The sequence below is a fragment of the Amblyomma mixtum genome, chromosome 5 (assembly GCF_055824585.1).
Source record: "Amblyomma mixtum isolate Tamu chromosome 5, ASM5582458v1, whole genome shotgun sequence".
Classification (NCBI taxonomy): Eukaryota; Metazoa; Arthropoda; class Arachnida; order Ixodida; family Ixodidae; genus Amblyomma; species Amblyomma mixtum.
Genome location: NC_143016.1, coordinates 7,990,252 through 8,015,208, shown reverse-complemented (window position 1 = coordinate 8,015,208; position 24,957 = coordinate 7,990,252). Strand labels below are relative to the sequence as shown.

The 24,957-nt window shown below is 52.2% G+C and overlaps 1 protein-coding gene across 3 annotated transcripts in view; it reads right to left on the bottom strand.

Moving 5' to 3' along the window:
* Positions 1 to 24,957, bottom strand: part of Pgant9 (polypeptide N-acetylgalactosaminyltransferase 9) — a 152,405-nt gene that overhangs the window by 35,182 nt on the left and 92,266 nt on the right. Inside the window, exon 1 of one of the 3 annotated variants that reach the window (XM_089543232.1) lies at positions 35 to 270. The exons of the other annotated variants lie outside the window; for them this stretch is intronic. The gene's annotated coding sequence lies outside the window, so the exon portion shown is untranslated. Of the gene's footprint in view, positions 1 to 34; positions 271 to 24,957 lie in introns of those variants that run through there. 3 annotated transcript variants of the gene reach the window in all.

Sequence of the window (24,957 nt, the reverse complement as noted above, 5' to 3'; positions counted from 1 at the left end):
CAGGCAGAAATAAATTTGGGAACAAGGAGCTCACCGTGCACAAACGGTTATTGATGTTCCACGTCTGATTCCAGCTTTTCATCGACCTTGCAGGCGCTGAAACCGAAATCAAATGAAAAAAAGCGACATTTGGCGCCTGACACGATTATCACGCAGCGCTGATCCCCACGACGCTGTAACGCGTATCCAGAAGGGCGTACTCGTACACCAACGTCAAAGCTTTACGCGAGGCGCCGACGTTTCTTTTTTCTAAACTCACGCCGCTGTACACCTTGATAGCCCAAGCCACGCAGAGGCTCGCCTCAACGGGACACCCGGAAAGCGCACGCAGATTCAGCGCTGAATGCCAAGAAGGGGCTATCGGGGAAATCCATCGCTATGTAAGCAAACCGCCAGTTTATCACGGAGAAGAGACTGCGGCGGAGACGTCACCAGCCTGTGCGTAAGAGCACAGATATCGCGTATCTTTGCCCGCTGAAAGACGAGCAGAACGCGGCAACACAACTTCCGCGTTTACACAGAGCATGCAATGATACACGAGTCAGGCGTATACGTATATGCTGCTGGGTCGTTGGCAAGGATGAATTAAAGGAGTGGGCTCTGGCTCGACTATGCACAGGGCGCACTATGGTTAACGGGAACAGCCGAGCGCATGGCTCTGCGGCTCACGCAGCTGAAGCAGAGTCTCCAGGCCCCGTCAAAGTGTATACATAACCACGCTGTCCATGCGAAGCACCCGCAGCTGGCACTTAGCGAGCAGCAAAACTAAAAGAGGCTTTGAGCGAAACCTGTGTGTGCTCCACCTCGTATGGCACTGCAGCCAGCTATGACCCACACGAATGAAGTCACATAAAGGAGGTCTGCCGGTACTTACTCCCGTCTAATGCAGAGACAAAGGAGGCCACAGTGGCGATACGCTGCCCTCGGTTTGGAACCTCCTCCCTCTCTGCCCGGGGGAAACGGAGATCCCCGAGCGATTCCACGCCGCTCTTCTTCAATCCGCTTGGGGATAGGATTAACAACGCTCTGGCAGATTACTAGTTAATTTACAATTATCCGGTTGAATGGTAGACTGCCAGTAAATTATACCCACCGGTCAATGCCAGACTAACACGGAAATGGCAAATAGGCATGTGCGCATAGTTTTTCTTTTTTTAGGTGCATATAGCTCGACTACAACGCACACCAAGCCAAAATATTGGCGTGCAATGCCGCCTGGCCAGCACGAGTTCGTGAAACCCTGAGTGCTAGCGCCGCTCATCTCCTGTCAGACATACGTACAGCTAAAGAAAGAAGGATCTCCATCGACCAGAGCGTGGACTAGCGTTCGATTGAGTGCCTCATGCATGCGCTCATGCTGTCGCCAGTCGCAAATACAGCGGACGAAAATAAGACAAGGCCGAGATCTGAGAAACAAGTCCGCCCTGCGCCGAATACGGACAGCAACAAGAACGCGCGGCCCCGTCAGACCGAGAGTGCGCACTGCACGCAACTCTCGGTCCGAAGCACGAAGAAGACGGACGAGAACTATGCGAAATGGCGAGGGGGCCAAAAGATACGGCCGAAGCAACGAGAAACATCCGCCAAGGAAGATGAAGGCAGCGCGTATAAGTTATGGGAACGCGCGCGGGTCCCATCTAACATGTGCGGGCGCATTTTCGCCTCCGACAGCTGCTGCTGCAGCCGCGCGCCGCACGGCGCTCTCTCAGCATGCACGACCTGCGGACGCCGATCTCGATACAACTCCACCACTACGTGTGCACACACTCAGTGAAGGAAGAGGGGGTGAGGAGGGGGGGGGGGGATCACGCGCAGGGGCGAATTACACGCCTGGCTCTCGGGGATGCTGCTGCTGCCGCCCGTCAATCGGGGCGCGTCGGCCGCTCCGAAATAGAAAGCTGGCGACGCGAAACCCAATCAGCGACCGCCGATGAGGCCAAATCAGGCTGCGAAGACGATTGCGTTTCGGAGTAATCAACTGCGCCAGCACGGCGGTAGGGGAGGATGCCGCCTCGCGAATTATCTGCGCCTATTGGGTTATACGGGGAGGGAGCTGACGTTGGCAACGCCGCCAAGCTAACAACGACGAAGGACCACCCGCAGAACCGGCGAGCACAGTGGCCATATAGGCACGGACACAGCCCAATACACATACACCACACACAGTGCAATGCGGAGTCTATATATATACTGAACTCCGCAAAGCGTCTTACACGCCGCAATAAGGAGACCCGCTATACATACCCCCGCACTACGCGGAAGAGCCGCCCCCCACGCAAACAGCAACCTCGCTAAAGCAAATACGGAGCGGTGGCTCAATGAATCTGTGGGTCCGTAATCTCCGCGTTCCGCGCACCAATCTGTGCGCTGGTGGTGGAGCTTGGAAACGGCTAATCACGAAGGGGCACCATCACTTCCAAGGCTGGTGTCGCTGCTGCGTCAGTCATTGGCACACGCGGACGGACTGAGAGGACGGCGACCGGCTGTTGCCCTCCTATAATAAAAGCCAGAGGAAAAAAAAAAAAACCAGACGGACCTTTATGTTAAATTAATACTCTTATCCGATCCAACTCGCGGCCAGCGATTGTCGCCGACCAGATGCAATCATCAGTGCTTGTTCTCCTGGCGTACCAGGTGTTTCTGGGAAGACTCAATAATTCTCGAAAATAGGTTTTTTGAGGCAAAGATATCGCTTTCTCAGCATAGTATTACCAGTTCTGGCGGACACCATAAAATCGGTGAATCGTCTTAAGTAGTAAGCATGTTAAATAATTTTTAATAATTAACTTTTTAACTAGTAGAGTTTGGCGCCTAGTTGTAATTAGATATTTGTAGCCGGTCGTTAGTAATAGTCATCAGTTTTTAGAATTTCGAAAAGGCGATTACCCTTGGCGCAGTGGCTCGAAACAATTTGGCTTTTTTGAGTTACGTGCACTGGAAAGGTTGCTTTGCCTGCAAGTTTCTCGAAAGCGCATGCATTTTGGCACGATGTAGCCAAATTTTGTCGAGCCACAGCGCCGAGGATAATCGCGATTCCGAAATCCTAAAAACTTATATGTCTCTTACTAACGACCGGCTGCAATTATGCAATTACAACTATGCTCCTAACTACACTAGTTAAAAAGTTAATTATAAACATTAGTTAACCACCTTGCTACTTAAGCTGATTCACCGGTTTTCTGGTGTCCGCCAACACTGGTAATTCTGTGCTGAAAAATCCATTTTTACCTCAAAAAACCCATTTTTTGGCATTACTGAAAGTCTCAGGGAACACCTGGTATACTTCATCACGAAGAATAACAGCAGCTGAGTCGCACGCCACTCCCAATCGTAACAAGCAAATGTGAGCTTACTGCGTGCTTTCCTTCTGTGCATACAGGAGGCACTATAGTAGGGTACAACTTTAAAAATAAACAGCAGTTGCTAACACTGGGCAACGGTCCGCAGCGTCCAGTATTACTCCGCTGACCAATCACAACAGTAAACGAAATCGTTTTTTAAGATTTGACTATATTGAACAAGCTATGGTAGCAAAATTCTTGAACTTATGCTTTTTTTTTTCCTTGCAATAAGCTTCTTGTTTAGGTAACAAGAAAACTTGTAACAACGGACTACATTTCCGTCGGGGAGGAATTCTGCGTTGCGGTCCTGAATGTGGGCGGAGCTTCACTGCAGACTTAAGTTGTATACGACTATAGGCTCGTATCTTCCAACACAAAAAAAGAAGAAGAAAAAAGCAGAAGCACGGCGTGACGATACGAAACGGTCGACAGGAACACGTGTCACGCGGACTACAGAACTTATGAACGGCCACAACGCCGTCGGAGTTCGGCGGAAGAGAGGCGTTCGCACCCGGCACACACGTTTCCATGTCACTAATGTACGGTGACCTGTCCTGCAAACAAGCATTGACACGCGTCCCGCATCTCGCGCGATCAGAACAGCCAGGGTCGGCGGGCCACGTCTTCGAAGGGTGCCGGCGGCCTCATTACGCGTGACAGGAAATGCGGGCTACACATCATCTCGCCGAGCGCCCGATAAGTCCGCACTCACCGCCAGGCCGGAATGGGGCGTTGGAGAGGGCGACAGTCGCCAAGCTTCCCGCAGTTCTCGACACCCGCAGGTTAATCTCCCTAACAATCTTACTTTCCCTAATTATTCAAGAAAACACTATTATTCAGCGATACCGAAGTCTCGAATTCAATCCTGCGGAATATCCGCGAGCGCCAAGAAGCAACCGATGTATTCCACTATGCCACTGCGACTTCGAGTATATTCAGTACGTTCTCGAAGAATATACGATCACCGTTATGATTCTGAAGACGTTTCGGATCACGAACGACACCGTAAGACAACTACATGCACGACACAAGGACGCAGTGTTAAAAATTTCATTATGAGCTTTATTTCGAGGTCAAGTCCTTTACTTCGCTTCCCGATTTATTTCGAAGTGTTCTGTACACGTGCGGGCTCGCCCCCACATCCCTCGACTCGGTGTGCGTCTGTTTTGCTTAGCGAACAGTGAAAGACGTGACTGCCTCCCGCCCGAAACAAGCGCATTTTATTGACTGCGTCCTCCAACACGCAGAGCAAGCGCACACCGCTATGGCACTTGAAAAGCAAGAAGAGGCCAGAAAACAGCGCTCAACTCTGCCTACAATCTATTCCCTTTCACCGGGAATCAAAAGCTCGTCCACAGGGGGAGGGGTGAACACAGCCAAGGGACCCTCTCCTCCCTCGGGAACTCCGCGGCGAGAGACAGACAGCCATCGAAAACGAGGCGGCGGCTCGTTAGGCGGCATACAGCTGCGCCAATAAGGCCAATTTGGCGCGGCGGCAAGCAGGGCATGCGCGTGTCGCGTGCGCGACTTGTCCTGGCGGGTGACGGGCACTGGGAAACGGCGGAGGCACAAGTGCGGCGTGCGCCGTTTCCCGCGTGACGCTCGCCTTTTGGCGCGCTTTAAACGTGGCCGACGCGTTCGGGGAGCAGTCACTCGATCGCTCTCCGGGTAAGTGCGCCGATCAGTCAGACAATAAATATACAGACTGCACAGAGCGCACGTACACGCAACTCTGGCGAATGTGTATACGTGCACGCAGGGCACTTTCGCCCACTTTCGCCAGTAACAGAAATCCTTGCGTCACACACACGTGTCTCTTTGGGTACACTTTCGTGCCTACGTGTTTTACTTGCGCACCCTGCAATGGGTAACATTCTCCCACGCACTCCATTTTTACTCCCGTATAAGAGAATTCGTTTAGAGTTGCCGGGGCCCCGAGTGGTTCTGTCGGCGCGGACTCAGTTTTCCCCCAAAAGCGACACGACGGGCAGCGACGCTCATGGTGAGACCACCGCGGCAGGAACCGCAAGCCACACCAATATCCGCCGGCCTCCAGGCTCAAACATCTTCGCAGCACCACATGGCCGCTACCCCGAAAGTGCTCGCGAGGACCACCCAGCCTTCGCCGAAACGCCTGTCCGCGCCGATGCGCGCTTGAATGAAATGATTCGAGGAGGATATGCCGCATGCAGGCAGGTGCCAGTGACCTTGCCAGCGTTCCAGACAGTTCTGGAAAGCAGTGTCAGGTCACGCAGACGAGTTACCTGGAGTAAAATATCACGATGTTCCCCCGTTGCTTTCTTTAAAGTCTTCTTCGCCGTTGCCGCTTAGAAACTAGTGAGCCAGAAAAAAAAAAAAAACACCTTGGACGTTGAAAGCAACAATGGGCAGCAAGCCAGGCACATGTAGTACAGAGAGGAGAGACACGATCACTACGCAGGCAGAATTCCTCGCAAAGTACGTACGGCCTCCGCCACCTCGGCCGGTATTGCTCCGTACAAATACACGCCGGAGAGTCACGAACAGAGCTGGCCGCCATCGCAGCAAATGTGGTCGCGGTCGCATATCGCGCGCCCGCGACGACCTCCCACGCGGGCGCACGGCAGAGGCATAAAAATGCGATCACGATCCACTACACAACGCCGGCGCGCGATGAAGTCAAGAGGGGGAGAAGAGAGAGATAGAGGCACAACATGTTTACGAGCATTCCGCTGGAGGTCGGAAGATCGAGCGGTGTGAAGACGTTCGACACACATAGGACGCAGCTGAGAGAGAGAGAGAGAGAGAGAGAGAAAAAGAAATGCCGAATTTCTCTCTATCCTCCTCCCACTCCGCGCCTAAGAAGCAAAAAATGAGAACGGGGGAAGGGGAGCAAAAAGGCAACAGCGACAGCTGCACCTCACCCTGTCCTTCGGTCTTCGGTCGCCCGCCCTGAGCGAGACAGTCACAGCGTATACCCTTTCCTATCTCCACAATCTAATTATTATTAACCCCGCCTTACTGTCCCCAACATAAAGGCCCGCTGCGAAGATATACAGAACCCTCGACAGCAAGAAGGTGAACGCGGGAGTTTAACAACACACTGCGCCGACGCTCTTCACACAGAAGGCGCTTCTTCTCATGCTCAGCTGCCCCTGAGAAGTATAACAGCCCAGCCTCCACCGGGGCGAAGATGCGTCAGTGATGACAGTGAGGGAAGCTTGCCGCTGAAGTGCGCCACCGGCGCTGCAAGCAGAGCGCGCTCTCTGAGGACCCCCCTTTTTCCTCGCAGATCTGAGCTCGCTGCTCCTCTCTAACGCCCGAGGAAACAAACAGAAAACAAAGATTAAAACGCGAACTAGAGCGGCTCGAGCGCCGAACGGTCGTACACTCTGTACAAAGCATCCACATCGTGAACACTTGCCACTCCGTCCGCTGTGTGCCTCGTTTCAAGCTCCGGAAAGCACGCGCCGCGGAGAAAATTAATCCGACTAGCACGCCCCTCAGGTGCGGGTGACAGAGACAGCCTCTTGTCGCCCCTTTGGCTGAATTTGTCTTCCTCCCCGAGGCCCTCGTTTTCTCCCCTTTTTTCCAATCGAAGTGCACGCTCGCCACGCGCCGGCGACAGCTTCGACAGCGCCAGGCGCCGCGTCCAGCAGCGCCTCTCGACAGGAAGGCTGCAGCAGACGGGCGCGCCAGAGGACGAACCGCGCGACACAGCCAGCCTTCGGCGCGAATACGCGTGCCAATGCCAGAGTCGATCAACACAACCTAGCAGAACTATGTGCTGTTTTTTTTTTTCAGGTAGTGTTCAGCCGAGATCCGAGATGAAAGGAAACACGCCAGCCGTAGCAATGCATTCACATAGGCTTTCTGCGGTGCGGACATCGCACCGCATCCCCTCGGTACTAGTACACAACAGGGTTGCCAGATCGCTCCGACCTCGGGTAGCCAAATTGACCTCAGTAGTAGCCCAAACGTAGCCAATAGCGAAATTTTTGCGTAGCCCAAAAGTAGCCAAAAATAATTTTGTGACATTTCTTAGGCATACTAAATAAATTTTTGGCAAGAATATTTGCACATTACATTTTTTTCCAGCACATGATGTCTGAGGTGGTCCACACGGCATGTTCTTTCCGTTGTTACGTTTCGCCTCCGTCATGCGCGCTAACCAGTGCGGCTAACGAGGTCCTGAAGATGGGGCCGCAGTTCCACTTTGCAGGCGCGGCAATATGTCATATCACCTGAGGCTGATGACGACAGCCAGTCTTTACGCGCAAAAGAACGGCGGCGCGATATAACGCAATCGCAGCTTTAGTTTAGAAATATTTCACTTTTTAAATGTTCGCACGCAGATTAGACATATTGACAGTGAAAATGCCTTGCTGTATACTTACGCAGCCTCACATTTCAATTTTATGCATTTAAGAGAAAAGTTCTCATTGAGGGCGTCACCTCAAACATCTAGCATGCGCCATCTTGAAGCTACATTCGGTGATATGCACGAGCTCAGAATAAATCAAGGATATATGTCATTATCTGATAATCTATGTCAATTTTATCTTCAGTCTAACAGCACGTTCGAAATAATGAGAAAAACATATTACCCTTGAATTCCGGCTCCTTTTTTCATTCCTTCTTGTAGTTTGGGATGTACTTCGCCAACTTGCCCATTCTGATTAAAGTTCTCGTAGCGACGGATCTAATGCCATGTTATGCCACTAACTTCCGCCGCCCTCATTAGGTACAATGGGTTCTGCGCCGCGCTGAAGGATGGCGCCATGGCTGCCATGGCTGCCATGGCTCCGCATGAGTGCACGCGGATTACGCGACGGACACGGCGCTCTCGCGTAGCTCGCAATGAATCTCGAGGGCTGCACGTGTGCCGCTTGAGGCTGCAGAAAACAGCGTAGGCTCTTGCGAGTGGCGCGCTTGCTGTGTCCACCATGGGAATAGGAAGAGAGAGAAAAAGACTTTATTAATGCGTACGCATCACTTGCCTCATGCGTACCTTGAGCAGAATGTGTCCGCAGAGCCAGGATCAAAAATGCAAGAAAAAGGCATGCCAGCTGGTGGGTTTCCAACCTGCTACCTACCGCAGCCGAAGCGGGCGCTGTTGTAACCGTACTTCGGACCACGTGGGCCCGATCAAGCCGCTACCGTGAACATTCATCGAGGCCTGCTGTTGTAACCGTAATTCGGACCACGTGGGCCCGATCAAGCCGCTATCGTGAACATTCATCGAGGCCTGCTGTTGTAGCCGTACTTCGGACCACGTGGCCCGATCAAACAGCTACCGTGAACAATCACCAAGGTCGACAACCCCGCGACGACCATGGGAAGTGGGATGTTTGGAATGCCCCTCCGAGCCTCAGCGGATTAGTGTAGCAAGAATGTCGAGGGCCATTGTCAGCAGAAACCCCAGCGACCACAGCGGAGATGACCACTATAGCGGCGACGAAGGCAGGCGAGGCCCAGGAGCTTTTGTCCGAGCAACCACCGTGAATGCGGAGGCGACTTGGCGGCGCCGGTCACGCTGGCGGATAATTGAAGAATTCTGTGTCCCCGACTCGCGTTCTGGGAAATCGGCGGGGAGGCAAGTTCATTCCCCTGCTGGAAGACTTCGGGAGGTTCCTTTCCCGCTGGGCTGGTTGAGTCAGCATTCTCCCCCTCTCATCGACCCAGCTGCGTTAGAGTGGAAAAACCCGCACCTGCCCAGCCGTGGGTGGTAACAAGAACGTCCCCTTCGGTCCATCCGATTGGACAGTACTCGTCGACCATTATTCCCCAGCCAGGGATCTGGGGAAACCGAACGATATTTAACTCGGCCGTGAGTGTGGCCGAGAAAAGCCTGCTAGCTCCAGTCGACTACGGTTGACGAAGACGTTCCCCTTCCACTGAGAGCCATTCTCAGTCCCGCTCTTGTAAATATTGTAATTATGTGAATACAGTTTTTCCTTCACTTCCCCTACTCCCCGTCTCCGGCCCACGTTCCTTCCTCCTTCGGCAATGCGGCGGGGATCTTGGATCCGATGCCTGGTGGGACACGCTTCGAGCATCGGCAAAACATATCAACTGGTTGGCAGCGGCGGGATCTTCCACGCTTGGTCCTGGCTTCAGCAGTGGTGAGCGCTTGACTTTCTTTAAGAATCTGCCAGGCTTGATAACTCTGGAAATTTATCACTACCTGTAGATTGTTTTTCTGCACGTGCTCGCTTAAGCATTTCACGTAGCAGCTTATTTTATGAAAGTCCTCGTTCGGAAGTTGCCATGGATTTGAGCAAGCTAAAGAAGCCAGAGTTGATGTTGCTGTGTGAAAAGCTGGGTATTGAGGCCAGGAAGAGTCACAGAAAGCCGCAGCTGATTGAGGCTATTGAGGAATGTGGTGCTAAGGAGGGAGACAAAATTTTGGAGACCTGGGAAGTCATTCAGGAGGGAATCAGGAACGCTAAGGAGGAGGCCGACAGGGTTGAAAGGGAACGCAAGGAGGAGGCCGACAGGATTGAAAAAGAACGCCTTTACCGCAAGGAAGCCGCTAAAAAGGAGGCCGACAGGGTTGAAAAAGAATGGCAGGAGCAATGCCGTAATAGACTCGCTGAGCTCGAGGGACTACGAAAACGAGAACAGCAGGAGCTCATGCGTACTACTCAGTTTCTCAGACAGCGAAGGGCCCGAGATCGGTTGCGGACTTTTCAGAGAGGCGAGAGCTTCAGAACGTTCCTCGCGAATTTTGAACAGGTATGTGCGGAGGAGGAACTAGATCAGGGCGAATGGTCAATGATGTTGCTGGCCATCCTTCCTTGCGATGTCAGCGCCGTATTAGCGCGACTGTCCGATGAGGATGCCAGAAACTACGACAAAGCCAAAAGTGCCCTCTTCCGATACTTCGGAATTCGCGTACAGACCGAGTCTAAAAGCCGAAGTGATAGCAGCGGGCCGCGCTCCCGTCAGTGCGTCAGTGACCAGCCAAAGAGCCTCGCTTGGTCAGCTACGCACAATGTAGTTGCTCAGAAGAACAGTGGCAGTCGGGAAATTGATGTGATAATCTGCGGCACAGAGCGTCGTTGTCTGCCACCTGACAGCGACTGTGGCGCTCCAAGCCAGAGCGCGGCGTTAGATGAAAAGCGCGATGCCGCGCAGATTTTCCTTGCAACCCAGATAGGCGTAGGCGCAGCGCAAAAAGGTAGTCCTCCAGAAAGCAGTCGCGCGCTGAAAGTGGCAACTGCAAGTTCTATTGTAAGCGAGGAATGCGCCTCAGCGCTGCCTCGAAACAATGATCAGCTCAACGATCAGGGAACGACAGCCGCTCGCGACCAAACACCCGAAAATGAGTTATGCTCCACTGAAACCAGCGTGTCTTTGCCCATTGCCAGCGTCGCGATCGAGAGCCCGCTCGAGGTGCGTCTGACCGGTGCAGCCGTCTCCCAAAACCTGCCTAAGCAGCATCCCTCGATTTTCTCTAATCGCTTGGATATGCTGCCCCAAGAAAAAGGCCTTTGTTTTGGAGATAACGCTGCGCAGGTCCTCACCATTTCGAAGGCTCGTGAGGTCGCGGCGCCAGCAGAGCACGTGGTTGAAGAGGGCAAACCTCAACCTGTAAGCCCGAAGCCTGTAAATTCTCACGGTGATGAGCTAGAGCAGGCTTTGTTACCAACAGACGATGAGACGAACGCCGGCGATTTAAGCTGTGACGGCTCCGCGCTACCTAATGACGAGCCAGCCCAGGACTTACTCACTGGTAGCACAGGGGTAAAGAGTACCGACAGTAGTGCAGGCTATAGTGAGTCTTCCGAAGCAGGCGCAAGTGATGAGCTGGGGCTAGGTGAGAAACTGAAAACGAATCAAATGTTGCCCCACTCAGATGGCTTTCTCGAACTCCTTCGTGTGGACAGAGAAACGTTCACCGCTGAGCAAGAGAAAGACCAGACTCTACATTACTTGAGTCACCAAAGTGACATAGGTGTGTCACGGAAGAACATACCTTTCCAGCTCCGTTCTGGCCTGCTGTACCGCCAGTATAGGCAACCTGCAATAGCCAGGCGGCGCCGCTGTCGCGCTGCTTACAGCGCCGCCACCATATGTTTTTTTGGTACTGGGTAGGCGGTCGTTCTTTTCGGCGTGCATGCCCAGTACGAATTTGAAAATGTCGGTTGTTTTATATTGCGGATTCAAGCCTATTGATGCCATCGGTGTGTATTTTCGGCGACCGGAGCTCTAAAAAGGATGTCGCCTTTACGAGAGCAACCATGTGCACTCAGTGAAGGAAACGGACGGCGCTGAAATTTCGGCGAAGTGTCAGTCTCAGCGGGGCAAACACGTGTACGACGTTCAACTTGTGCATGTACAGTGCACGTGTAAGCAACCATCTCGTCGCTTTGCATTGGTAACTGATATGGAAAATAGATTTTGAAAAACATAAAGGGACAAAGTTTAGATGCACGGGACCCGTGAATATGTGAATTTTTCCCGTAGCGTGTAATCGAAAGCACAGTAAACAGTGGTGGGTGTACAGAAAGAATTGCATCTATCGAGCCCAGACTGAACGTCCAAGCAACCACACAGTGAGCCTCTTTATGACTCCCGCGGTATCCAGGTGTTTACAGCTGAATGCAGGTTGTTAATAATGTTAGGGCAGTTTCATGCATGACCTTGCTTGTCGGGAGATAACCGGGATGCGTTTCAATGGTACTCTTTTCACCACGGACAAAGTGCTTTGAACATATTTTTGTGTTGTCATTTTTGCTGCAGTTGAAGAAGTCTTCACCACTCAAATATAATGCAACCAAATTTGTATGACACACAGCACTGCAAAATCAATTCACCCCTTAGGCAAAGCATGTAAATCTGCGCGAGACGGGCAAACACATAAGGGAACGACATACGGGAGTGGGACCTGAATTAATCACCTGCGACTCACCCCGCGAGGCGTGCTGCCTTTAATTCATGGTACCTCGACACGTACGCGCTAACGTTGAGCGCACGTACTTGAGTACCAGTATAGGACAAAACCGCGACCAAGAGCCCTGCTTTCGAACGCGACGAATCCTGATTTGAAGACCGTTGTTCTGACAGAACCAGAAAAACGGCTTCTTAACGCGAGAGCGCGACCGCAATTCGACGATACCAAGCAAGAGAACTACTAGCGGCGAAATTAATGAACGCTCAATATTATAGCTTCATTCAGCAGCTCCACATTTATACTTTTTTTCTCCTCTTAGCTTCACGTGAATTATAACACCAGTGCAACTTCCTTGACACGACGCACTGCGACGATCCACTTCAGTCGCCGGGTTGACCCGTACGGCCTTGCAGGGAAACGAAACAGCTTCACGTCTCCGTTCCCTTCTCGGGTATGACAGTCCTTCACGCAACAGTATCTCCGGTTGGTTTTTTTTCCGAGTGCGACCGACATCCATGGCGTAGGATGGCCGAGGTAAAGCTTCCAGAAAATCCGCAAAGCTGCACAACCTCGCTGTTTGCGCCTTCCTCGGGAAGCGGAGCCGGTCGGGCCGCGCCGAGCTGCCTACTCAGTGCTTGTCTCTTCGGCCGCGAGACGGCGCCACATGTACCTGCAAACTACACTGCAGGTTGCCTATAAGGATAGGAAAGGTATCCAACACGACCAACTTTCTGCCCGCGTCGCGATCGAGAGCCCGCTCGAGCTGCGTCTGACCGAGGCAGCCGTCTCCCAAGACCTGCCTATGCAGCATCCCTCGATTTTCCCAAATCGCTTGGATAGGCTGCCCAAAGAAAAGGGCCTTAGTCTTGGAGATAACGCTGCGCAGGTCCTCACCAGTTCGAAGGCTCCAGAATTCGCAGCGCCAGCAGAGCACGCGGGTGACGAGGGCAAGCATGACCCAGTAAGCCTGATAAATTCTCACGGTGGTGAGCTAGAGCAGGCAATTTTACAAACTGATGATGAGGCGAACGCCAGCGACTTTACCTGTGACGGTTCAGCGATTGCTAGTGACGCGCCACGCAAACCAACTGCGAGGGTTTCCACGGGGCGGCAGCGTATAGAGGTGGCCAAACGGGAAGAGTTAATTAAGGGGAAAGTGCGGCTCTTGTTGAAAGCTCGACTGAAATCCGAACCGCGTAGCCGCCCCAATTTGGCACCTCGGTGCTCAAGAGTTCGCACCCGCCCCGTGGGAACAAAAGCCAAGAGAACGCAACGCGCGAACCCGATCCGAGAGAGACGGATACGCTGGCACGGCATTCGCACTCGTCCGTTCCCTTCTCGCGTTCTGCTTTCTGAGCGTCAGCCAAACTTCAGAACCGCGAGACTTGGACGAGGAACAGTTAAGGGTCCCAAGCTGAAATTCCTAGCCTTGTGTCCTGTTGCACCTGCTAGAGCAGCAATCCGACCGCGGCCGCGCAGGGGGCGGCTGAAGAATAGGAAGCAGTAAATTCCTCTGATCGCAACGCCGTTTGCAGACGGATTCGAGGAATAATCCCGTCTTGAGTTGAATGCTTGTTTCTTTTGTTCATTTAACTCTCCTGTACAGAAATGCAAGCTGGAATTCCTAGCATTATGCAATGTCTCATCTGCTAAAGCAGCTGTCGGACCGCGGCCGCGCAAGGGGCGGATATGACGCATAATCTCATATTGAGTTTAATGCTTGTTTTTTGTCTTTTGCTCATATATCTCTCCTGTACAAGGATGAGAGCGAAACTTTGGAGCTTGGCATTGCGGGACTCAGTTCACATGCGTTGCCGAAAGGTGCGAGTAATGGCAACGCTGATGGCCTCAGCCGAAGCTTTCCCGTGTAATGCCCTCTCCTGACTCCCCAGATGTTATTCCGCTATGCAAATTTGTATTTTCTTTTTTGCTTTAGCGGGAATCATTTTTTTTTCTCTGTTTTGTATGTATGTTCAGCAGCTCCACCTTCCCTTTGTGCTCTCACGGGCGGTGGCTTTCTGTGACATAAACCGTGCTACGGCGCCCCCCCCAAAATTTTAGGAAATTTTTCCCTTTTGACTAATCAAGCTCTGTGTATTCTGGTTTGGTCAAACTTGGAAACTTTCGGAGGAGGACGTAAATTTCACGCGACAGCTCATTTTTCTAAACAGACTTTGTCGACCGAAAACAGCTTGGCAGTTCTTAAAGTCGGTTTGGCGCTTTCTGCTGGTTGGGCTGTGTACCTTGCTGGTTGAGCTCGTTACAGCTGTCAACGAAGCAGGAAGAACCTTTGGGCCCAGCTGTGACCAAAAGCCGAACGGACACAACTCCAGGTCTCTGCGCGCAGCAGCGTTGGCTGCAACCACTACGAGACCTCTTCGGGCGGCGGACGTGCTGTTGTAACCGTACTTCGGACCACGTGGGCCCGATCAAGCCGCTACCGTGAACATTCATCGAGGCCTGCTGTTGTAACCGTAATTCGGACCACGTGGGCCCGATCAAGCCGCTATCGTGAACATTCATCGAGGCCTGCTGTTGTAGCCGTACTTCGGACCACGTGGCCCGATCAAACAGCTACCGTGAACAATCACCAAGGTCGACAACCCCGCGACGACCATGGGAAGTGGGATGTTTGGAATGCCCCTCCGAGCCTCAGCGGATTAGTGTAGCAAGAATGTCGAGGGCCATTGTCAGCAGAAACCCCAGCGACCACAGCGGAGATGACCACTATAGCGGCGACGAAGGCAGGCGAGGCCCAGGAGCTTTTGTCCGAGCAACCACCGTGAATGCGGAGGCGACTTGGCGGCGCCGGTCACGCTGGCGGATAATTGAAGAATTCTGTGTCCCCGACTCGCGTTCTGGGAAATCGGCGGGGAGGCAAGTTCATTCCCCTGCTGGAAGACTTCGGGAGGTTCCTTTCCCGCTGGGCTGGTTGAGTCAGCATTCTCCCCCTCTCATCGACCCAGCTGCGTTAGAGTGGAAAAACCCGCACCTGCCCAGCCGTGGGTGGTAACAAGAACGTCCCCTTCGGTCCATCCGATTGGACAGTACTCGTCGACCATTATTCCCCAGCCAGGGATCTGGGGAAACCGAACGATATTTAACTCGGCCGTGAGTGTGGCCGAGAAAAGCCTGCTAGCTCCAGTCGACTACGGTTGACGAAGACGTTCCCCTTCCACTGAGAGCCATTCTCAGTCCCGCTCTTGTAAATATTGTAATTATGTGAATACAGTTTTTCCTTCACTTCCCCTACTCCCCGTCTCCGGCCCACGTTCCTTCCTCCTTCGGCAATGCGGCGGGGATCTTGGATCCGATGCCTGGTGGGACACGCTTCGAGCATCGACAAATATATCAGCGCCCAAACCACTAGGCCACGTCTACGGTTTGTGAGCATCACGAAACCACGCAACGGAAGCGAAACAGTAGCATTTAATGCTTAAGCATTCGCACCACGTAGGGAGACTTAAGTTCTTTTTGTGTTTTCCCTCTATTCTGACGCCAAGGTCACCCGCGGTGCACCGTCAATGGGAGAACGCTCACATGTGCAGACGGCAACAGTCTATGTTCGGTGGCGCGCGCGCGCAGGTGGCGTTAGTGCGCGGTTTAAGTGGAGCCTATAGGCCGTGAAGTGTTTCTTGGGGGCAACTTTAACGTAGTGTCCACTCTATAAAATAAATCAAAAGGCCGTGATCATTGACTGCCTGACGCATATAAGTTTTCTCGAACACAGCGTTTTCAAATTGTCATTTTGTAGCAGACGCGCTCAATTACTTTTATTTCTGTCCCTGAGTAATTGTAACAGAGCACATTATAACTGCTTTAACTTTTTTTTTCACGCATGAAAAAGATGTAGCCCAAAAGTAGCCACATAGCCAAAACGAAATTTCTGACGCCAACTCGGATAAAAAGTAACCCAATTTGGCTATTAATAGCCCAATCTGGCAACCCTGGTACACAAGTACTGCGTTCAGCCACACGGCGGCCTTCTAGCGTAAAGTGAAACTATGCCGGTCGGTGACACTGCATGTAACGAACTTCTGACTCTTAAGAACAACAAATGAAAAAAAAAAGAGAAACGTCGCAGACGTTTCGCGTTTGCCGCGTGGCAAACACATCTTTGCCACGTACTTCGTATCCTGCCTCCGAAATAAATTTCACGTAGACGCAAATTAGTAGAACAAAACCATTACGCACAACAGCGTTGGTTGAATATTTTGCCTTTGGCATTGTGCAAGTGCTAGTAAAAAAAAAAAAAAGAGAGAAAGGACTTCCCTGGTAAAACCAATCCCTTCTTCGACGTCAATGCGCTTCGAACAGCAGTTACAAATGAGCGTCCGCTATAGATGTATCGGCTTCCCTTCACGCAGCGGAGCAGTTGGAGCGTTAAGAGAAGCAGCGCGGTAACAATTGTGCTCCCGCGGCCACAGGTGTTTCGCAGCGCGAAAGACACTCAGTTGCGCAGCCGGCTGCTGCGGCCGCAAATGTAGACGCAAAAAAAGCAAAGCATCCCACGTAAAATAAAAATAAAAACGACAGAAATCATCGCTAAGGAGTATTACTTTAGCAGACAGCAATACTACTTCCTCCTTGACACCATCACCGACCCCGCAGACAACGGGCGAAGAACAATTAAACACGCGGAATGCATTACGAGTACTGAGACGACAGTTACAACCCTCGCAGTGTCACGTCAGTAGCGAAAACGGCACGAAGAGGAAGAAAAACGCGGCAGGAAAACGTTATTAACGGCCTCCAGAGTTTCAATGCGGCGTCGCGACCCATTCAAGTGGCTCGACGATGTGCCCATACGCGTCACATAAGACAGTCCAATGAGTGGAGAATGGATTACCGCTCGCTCAAGCGCTGTCATCAGCGCCCGCTTTCCGCTTGAATGACAGGCCATCTGTGACAGCGCTCGCTGCGTTTCACCTGTACGTAGCGCTACGCTCGTAAAATAAAAGAACTGACAGGCAGGCGAATTTTGTTTGTCGCTTGATTTTTGTCACACAGCTGCAAAGTGCCCGAGCTGCGGAACCCAGGAAGCGACGACAGCTCCAGACCGGAAAGGAATGCGCGCACTTCGTCGAACAGCTGACACTTCGCGCACACTGCGAGCGCTTGTTATGAACACACCTCGCACTGATATACTGTTATGATAAAGCTGGGGTTAGCGTATACGTGCCAGCCAAATCCTCAGGAAGGTAGCACAGGAGCAGGGCCGATGATGCAACAATATACTACATTACACAGTGCAACAAGAAGTATCCGAGGCTTTCCCGAAGGCTCGCTGTTGTTGATCAATGAACGAATAAACTTTCTTGGGGCCTGTAGAATTCGGGCGTCTTTCCTCAGTGAATGCAGTGTACTATCAGCGACAAATGAAAGGCGAACATCACAACTGAACCACGAACAGCAAAATGAGAAGCTCTTAGCCGGGAGAACATCAATACTATATGCACTCTAAACACGAATACACCTATATGGGATTAAAAAAGGAGTAAGCTGTCCTCTAGCGCACTACCCTTTATAAATTGGAGTGCGCTAGAGGACATCTTTACTCCCTTTTTACTCCTCTCTGTTCAGAGTGGAGGGTAATTTGGCGCGAAGAGTGTCCTTCAGAAGCTATAGTTTTAATCAACCTCACTCGCATTCCACCTCCAGGACATACTAGGCTGGTGTTTTGGGTTGACCGTTCAGTTCTCTTGCTCATGTTTCATTCGTCGCTGATAGTATACATGCAGTGTACGACACATGCTCAGTCGATCAGACCAAGGCGAGGCAAAACGTAAGGCCCATATGCCCGTACACTATACAGCTGATGCACATGCCGCGGAGCAGCACTTTTCACTCAAAGCTGGAGAAAATACGCAGCGCGCGTACAGGGCACAACACTCCTGATTACACGAGCTATAGCGTGTTCCATACAGGGCCTGGTGGAAAGAAAAATAAAAAAGACAAAATAAACGCGCTGCTCGTTAGTGGAACTGGCTCTGGCCCCAGCACTGCACCACGCGGCTCCGTAATTAGATAGAGGCGCCCGCACGAACACACGTCCACACGCGCGGCCGGGCCAGGTTCCTTGTCCCCGTTACGAAAGGCGTCGATCCATCCCGAGGCCCCGGCTGCAATTCCTGATAGAAAACGGGATTTTTCGCACAGGTGCCGCTGCACCACGGGCGTGCGTGCGTCCCTATACAACACACATACACACGCGCGCATGCACCGGGGACATAATTTAGCGCGTACGCCTCTGCGCCTCTGCCAGTGGAAGGTAAACGAGATGCCCGCGCGATGCGAATGTCTCGTGCCTGACCCTATTATTGTCGTCCCCCGCACACGCGTCTGTCTTTTCGCCCCTTCTCGCTCTTTTATCTTCTCCTCCGACCTCCGCCGCAGTGTGGGCCGCTTAATTCAATAACGCCAGGCAGAGACACGCATGCGGCAGAATGATCCCGACAGCAGCGCGGCCTCCGTCGATGCGGCGAATGATGACGGCCCCTCGTCGGTCACGTCTCCGAAATGACGCCGAAACACCGACGGGCGACACGGCGCTGCTCGAGGTGCAAGCTAGGAGACGGCACGGCCTGCCAACACCTACTAAGGAGGGACCCTCAGGCACCAACATCACTAGATGGCGAGATATGCTGAGAGATAAGAACAGGTACGATCCAGCTGGCGCAATCACACCCGCACGTGCTGGAGAGGGCCTAAGCACGGCAGATCCGTTTCACCTGTCGACTAGAGAGGTCGCCATGCTAAATTGCTCAGAATGTAAGTATGTACAACCAACGGCAAAATAAGTCGGGGCATGCAACAGAAGGCCAGAATCAGATAAAACTGCATCCCCGCGCCGCCTGACGTTGCACTTCTGGGGTCGAGACATCGCAGCGCACGTGCGCGTCATTTCACACTCTCAGCCCTATCTTTTTTTCTCGCTTGCAATTTGGGTGGCTGCTTATCTGCCGCGTTTGGCGGTAGGGGTCGCTTCCCCTATTCATTATGTCCCGCTAGCACTTCGGCAGGCGCATGGCAAGGGTTTAGCGAAATGCGAGCGTCACGCTGTAAATAAAGAAAGCGACGCCTAACGCCAAAAGGGGGATGTAATCGGAGAGTCCGCTGCAGGCGAGAAAAAAAAAAGACAGCTGCGATGTCTCGACATCAGAAGTGCAGCGTCGAGATGGCGCGGCGATACAGTTTTACTTGATTTTGGCGGCCTGTCGCGTGCCCCGACTTTGCCGCCGGTTGTACACATCCTGCGTAGTGATGCAAAACTATCGGAAAATTGACTATCGATAGTATCGATAGTTTTTTTGAAACTATCGATAGTATTGGTATCGATAGTAGAACCGATAGTATTACTATCTATAGTATTGCTATCGATAGTACTACTAGCGATAGTACCGCTATCGATAGCAAGAGTATTGATAGTGAAACTGTCGATGGTAAAAGCATTGATAGTAACAATATTGCTATTATGCATTTGTTGGCCAGCGATACAACCAAAACATTTGCGATACCTGATTGGTTTGACGGTCTCATGTGGTTTAACGTCCCAAAGAGACTCAAGCTATGAGGGATGCCGTAGTAGAGGTCTCCGGGTAAATTTCGACCAGCTGTGGTTCTTTAACGTGCACTGAGACAGCTCGGAAAAATACCTGGAACTGCATCCGATGAAAGAACAAATAGCCCAAGTTGTGCTGGCTTGCTGACGTAATCGCTGCAGAAATGGTTTTTGCACACATGCTTCGCAACTAGAACAATCGCACGCTAGCATTTTGTCCAGCAACTTTACGTAGGGAACGTCTGCAGAGCTCCGTGACGCGTAAGCCGCGAAAACGGGCGAGTCCTGTCGGTTACTCATACCATCACCTCCATACCACACAATCGGGAAACCAACTTTAGGATGCAGTGGGTACGCGAAGTTGAATTTATAGTATCGTTAGTACTATATATAACAAGTGGTATCGATAAGGCTATCGATAGTACTATTAATAGAACTATCGATAGTACTGTCGATGGTACTATCGATAGCGCACTGTCGATAGTACTATCGATAGTCTTTTTTATTATCGATAGTTCGATAGTGACTCAACTATCGATAGTAATGTCGATAGTTTTGCATCACTAAATTCCTGCGCCTTGGAAGCGGAGTTGGGCGTGCTCCGAAAAAAAAATAAAAATCACGCGTGCAAACGATACTCGTCGCAGATTCGGCCAGCCTGACGTATAGTAACAACGATCGAGGGGCGACAGACCGCGCAATGGCATGCAGTTTAACCGCGGTCGTCCAGATCAGGCAGCTGTACAGCGCGTATAGGCCGGGCAACCCGCAACCTGGCGGTGACCGCATTCCGAGACTGAGCACATGGTTGCGGGTTCGATTCCCGCCGCAGGCCAAATGCAAAAGCGTCATGCTGACACTTCCGAACATGTTCAGGAGTATACCCACTCTTGCGGTGGGTGAAACTGATCCGGAACAGAAAAACTATAGAGAACGCTTAATCAGTGCGGAAGCACGGATTACTGCCACGTAGACGACGACGAGCGGGCAGTGCCTAGGAACGGAGCGTTCGCGCTATAGGCCAGCCGCGAACAGACAAGGGAACAGAAAACGGACAACTTTGCTCGGGGATAAGTGCTTACACACGAATAATTCACGTCGCATAGTGTATACGTAGCCTTCGCAGTTATTCTGTATTTTTTTTCGGTGCTGGCTAAAGTTATTCAAGAACAATCCCTAAACCACCTCCTGATAATTTGGAATGTTTAAGTAATTCAAAATGCTAGAAAACGTCCTCATGAGCGGGTATTGCTCCCCCAAGCTGCATTAGCTCGTCGAGTGCATATTAAAGGGGGTAGTCGGTGCTACTTCCGCAACGAAGTTGAAAATGCCTCGTGGGCATCACGCGTTCAGAGGGTATCTATTTAGAACAAAGGTTAAATATAAGTGTGCTCTCATTCACAATCGTAGAATAATCATCGGTAGAATGCGGGTGCCCTTTCAGTTTGGATCTACGTGCACACGGCAGGTGCACACATTGTGACGTACCCCCTCTGCCAAAAGTAACCGAGCAACAGGTTTTGCTTCTCAACCGTATAACGGAGACTTTACGCCACCCCTAAAGACCGAAAGCTGCCAAAAATTAAGGGCAAGGGTTCACCATAGGGTTCACACACATTCAGAGCTAAAGGGCTGCCATAAGTGCATAGCTACACGGCTAAGAAAAAAAACCACCGTTGCTGGGTTACTTTTGGCAAAGAAGCGGCACACGCTTGACGCATTCTGCCGGTTACTTCGCGCTGCGCACCCACAAAGACGGCGCGCGATCTCGTCCAAAGCTGGGCCGCGCGACGACGAGCACTCGTTTGTCGCAGGCGGCGGAGAGGAAGCGGCACGCGCCAACAATTTACGCGCACACGTCGACACGCTGTATAGCGGCGGCGTGTGAACGCGCACAGATGCAGAGCGTGTGCGCAGGCTGCGGGAGTTACCAAGGCGGCATAAATGTATGCACGTACACACACGAGAGAGAGGAAAGGTCCTCGAGGGGAACGCACGTCGTCGTCGTCGCCGCCTGACAGCCACGCGCTGATAGAAGAGGGTCGATCGGGAGGAACGGCGCAATCGAATTTCCCCAGCAGAAGGGAGGACGTGCGCGCGTTTCCAACGCGGCGGAGGGAGCAACAGCTCAGCTCGATTAGAGCTGTCATCGCAAAGCACGCGACCCCCCCCCCCCACACACCTCCTTCCGCGAACACACACAGACAAGCCGTGCGTCTCGCCTATGCATCAATCGAACCGTGAAGCGGAAGAGATGTGTACATTCCGATGGGAAAAGGAACCGAAGACACGGCTGTATTTTTGTTTTGTAGCACGCTGCGCGATATACAATAAAAATAAATTCGCACGCAGAAGCGAGAGAGACGATACATTCTCGAAGGGGCATTTTAAGCGCGCGCATTCGATCGCGTGTAAATGCAGTGCGCTTGTGTGAGACGGAAAGAGTGAGAGTGAGCGCACGCGGACGCGCTAGCCCTTCGTCACCAGGCGCGCTTCGCTCGGGACGAGTGGGAAAGAGATGCGGCGGCGGACAAACAGGAGGCGCGCCAGAGAGGCCACGCGTCTTCCCCTCAGATTAGCCAGCGCGTTGAGGACTCTAATGTGGGTCAGCAGCAGTGCCGGTTCGCGCGGGCGGAAGCCGCAGCGGCGCGAGCTTGCATTTCGGTGCCAAGGGTCGAGAGAGAGCTCGCGGGCGCGTTCATCTTCACGCGCGCGCGTGCTAAAGCCGTTTTTGGAAAAGCTCACCTCGGGCCACGGAACGTTATAACAAAACTGCGCTCGAAGACGGCACGGCTTCTTTCTAGAGAGAGAAGGACAATTGGCGCGCGCTTTCTTCCAATCTGGGACACGTCCGCGAGCGGAGGCTGTCAGTCAGCTGTTCGCGTACCGGCAGTAAGTTCGGCGTGCGCATACCGGCGCTCCGTTCGAACATCGCCAGTGTGTGTGTCCCGCCTCCTCCTCCCCTCTCTCCCTCCCCTCGCAGTCCCACATTCTGCTTACACGCGCTGACCTCTCGCTGCGTGCTTCTATGCTGCGCTGTCCCGGTCGTGTGCGCGCAGTGTCCGATTTTAACGCGCACGCGCTCTCCGAAAGCATCCCGCGGGTATCCGGTTCAGATACGTAACGCGAACCACAAACCGGGTCACATGCGCTTGTCGATTTCCTTTTCTTCATTTTTGTCCCCACAATTGTGGGCCACGGCTCGCGAAACTGCAGCAGCGCGTCGCAGCAGTTCTTGAGCGCCATGTTGGGTATACCCACAGCTGCGCGTGTATACCCTTTCTTCCACCTTGGCTCCGAAACCCGCGAAGGACGACCTAAATTACGTCCCAGCAACCTTGTACAACACTGTTAAACATTTAGATCGCGCAACTGCAGAGCGTCGCAGCAGTTCTTGAGCGCCATGTTGGTTACCCACAGCTGCGCTTGGCTCCGAAACTCTTCACGAAGGACGCGGACCTAAATTACGTTCTAGCGACCTTGTAGAACAGTGTCAAAAATGTAGAGCAAAGAAGAAAAAAAGAGTGCAGCAGAAGATACGAGTTCACCGAACATCCCATCCCTTCCAGCCAATGCGTATACGTGCTGCAGCGCTGATACTGCGATCTGTCACAGCGGCGTTTCCTTTCCATCTTCCCGAAGAGATGGATGGAAGAAGAAAAAGAGGCGGACGTGCAGAAACGAAAAGAACCATTCCGCACCCTTCTTCGATAGTTTTGTTGAACGCCTACTCTGTAGCAGACCGATCTCAGCGGTTACCAACAGTAACGCCAAAGAACACGAATAGGAGGACGCAAATATTCGCCATAATGGTTCCCGCAACGCCGCCAAGAGAACCATTACACTCGCATTACGTAGCGCACGAAGCCCAGAACGCATATAGGAGACCGATGCGATAGAGACGTGCACCCGCCCCTGCCTGCGAGGCCTCCATCCACACCGAGGTGGCTGCAGCACTCGGGAGAAGAGAACATAAATAAAAATAAGGGAAACTATTTCTTTTTCTGAAATTTTTTTGTCCTCCAAACAGGAGCAAGGGGTTCACGCACACACGCACACAAAGTCGAAAACGATGCCTTCCGCGAAACGACGTCTACGTGCGTCCGCTCAATTGCGCGATCGTGCATGTAGGTCCCGTATGCCATACGTGACACCGGAATATGGCCGCCGCTACCATAAACAAACAAATAAATAAAAAATAAACAACACGAGCAATAAAACCGAAAGTGAATGCGTTCGAAAGGAAAGAGGACACGAAAGAAAAATACGAGGGAAGTTAGGTTAATAAAACTTTTGCCGACGGTGCATCACGCGTGTAAACAGAACAAAACCAGGGACTGCATGCTTCGAAAATCGAACTTTTCCTTTCAAAAGGCGAAGTCCCGGGAAAGTAACGCAGACAGAGGGAGAGCAAAAGAAGAAGAGGAAATTCGTAAGAGGCAGAACGCAGTCAGTTTTCGGTGAATGCCTCCATCGCGGCGTCACTTCGTTACAGGAACGCCTTTTACGGGCGCCCCGCAGACTTTTTTTCTTCTTTTTTTTCGAGCAGCTGCCAGCGTGCGTGAAAAGCGAGCCTTATTGCACTTTAGAAAAACCGCCACGCCAGTGGCTTCCCGTCAGGCAGAGTCGAATGCGAACGAAGACAAATTAGATCCATCCGGGCCGCAGTTGGCGGAAAATAAAATATCCTTTCCCCCTTGCACCCTTCTTTTAAACGTGCCGGGGACGAATCGATGGGTAAAATCCGGCCACACACGCAGCGAAAAAAGCCTGCTGCCCAGCATGCCCCCGTGAATGCTTCCGGAGCTTCGAGGGCGCTGATTCACGACGGACACAGTGAAACAGCAGCTGACGTCGAACGGAACTCCATAAGTTTCGCAAAAAAGGCGGCGACGGCCCTTGGAACCGCTTCTCTGTCGGACTGTAAATAACACCCGCCAGGCCAAGCTGGTGTGACCGCTGTACGCGGAGCTGTGGGAAAAGAGCGGATGCCGTCTTCCGGCCAGTAAGAGGGCTGCGCCGCGCACAGGAAAAGTACGACGCGTTTTGTCCAGGGTATCCAGAAGGGTATAGGTATATCCTGCCCGCCCAGAGCATCGGCTTATATATACTTGGTGGCCATGCGTTGCGATGTTTAGCGTCTACTCCAGGCCCACCCGACAGCGAGTCGATGGCAA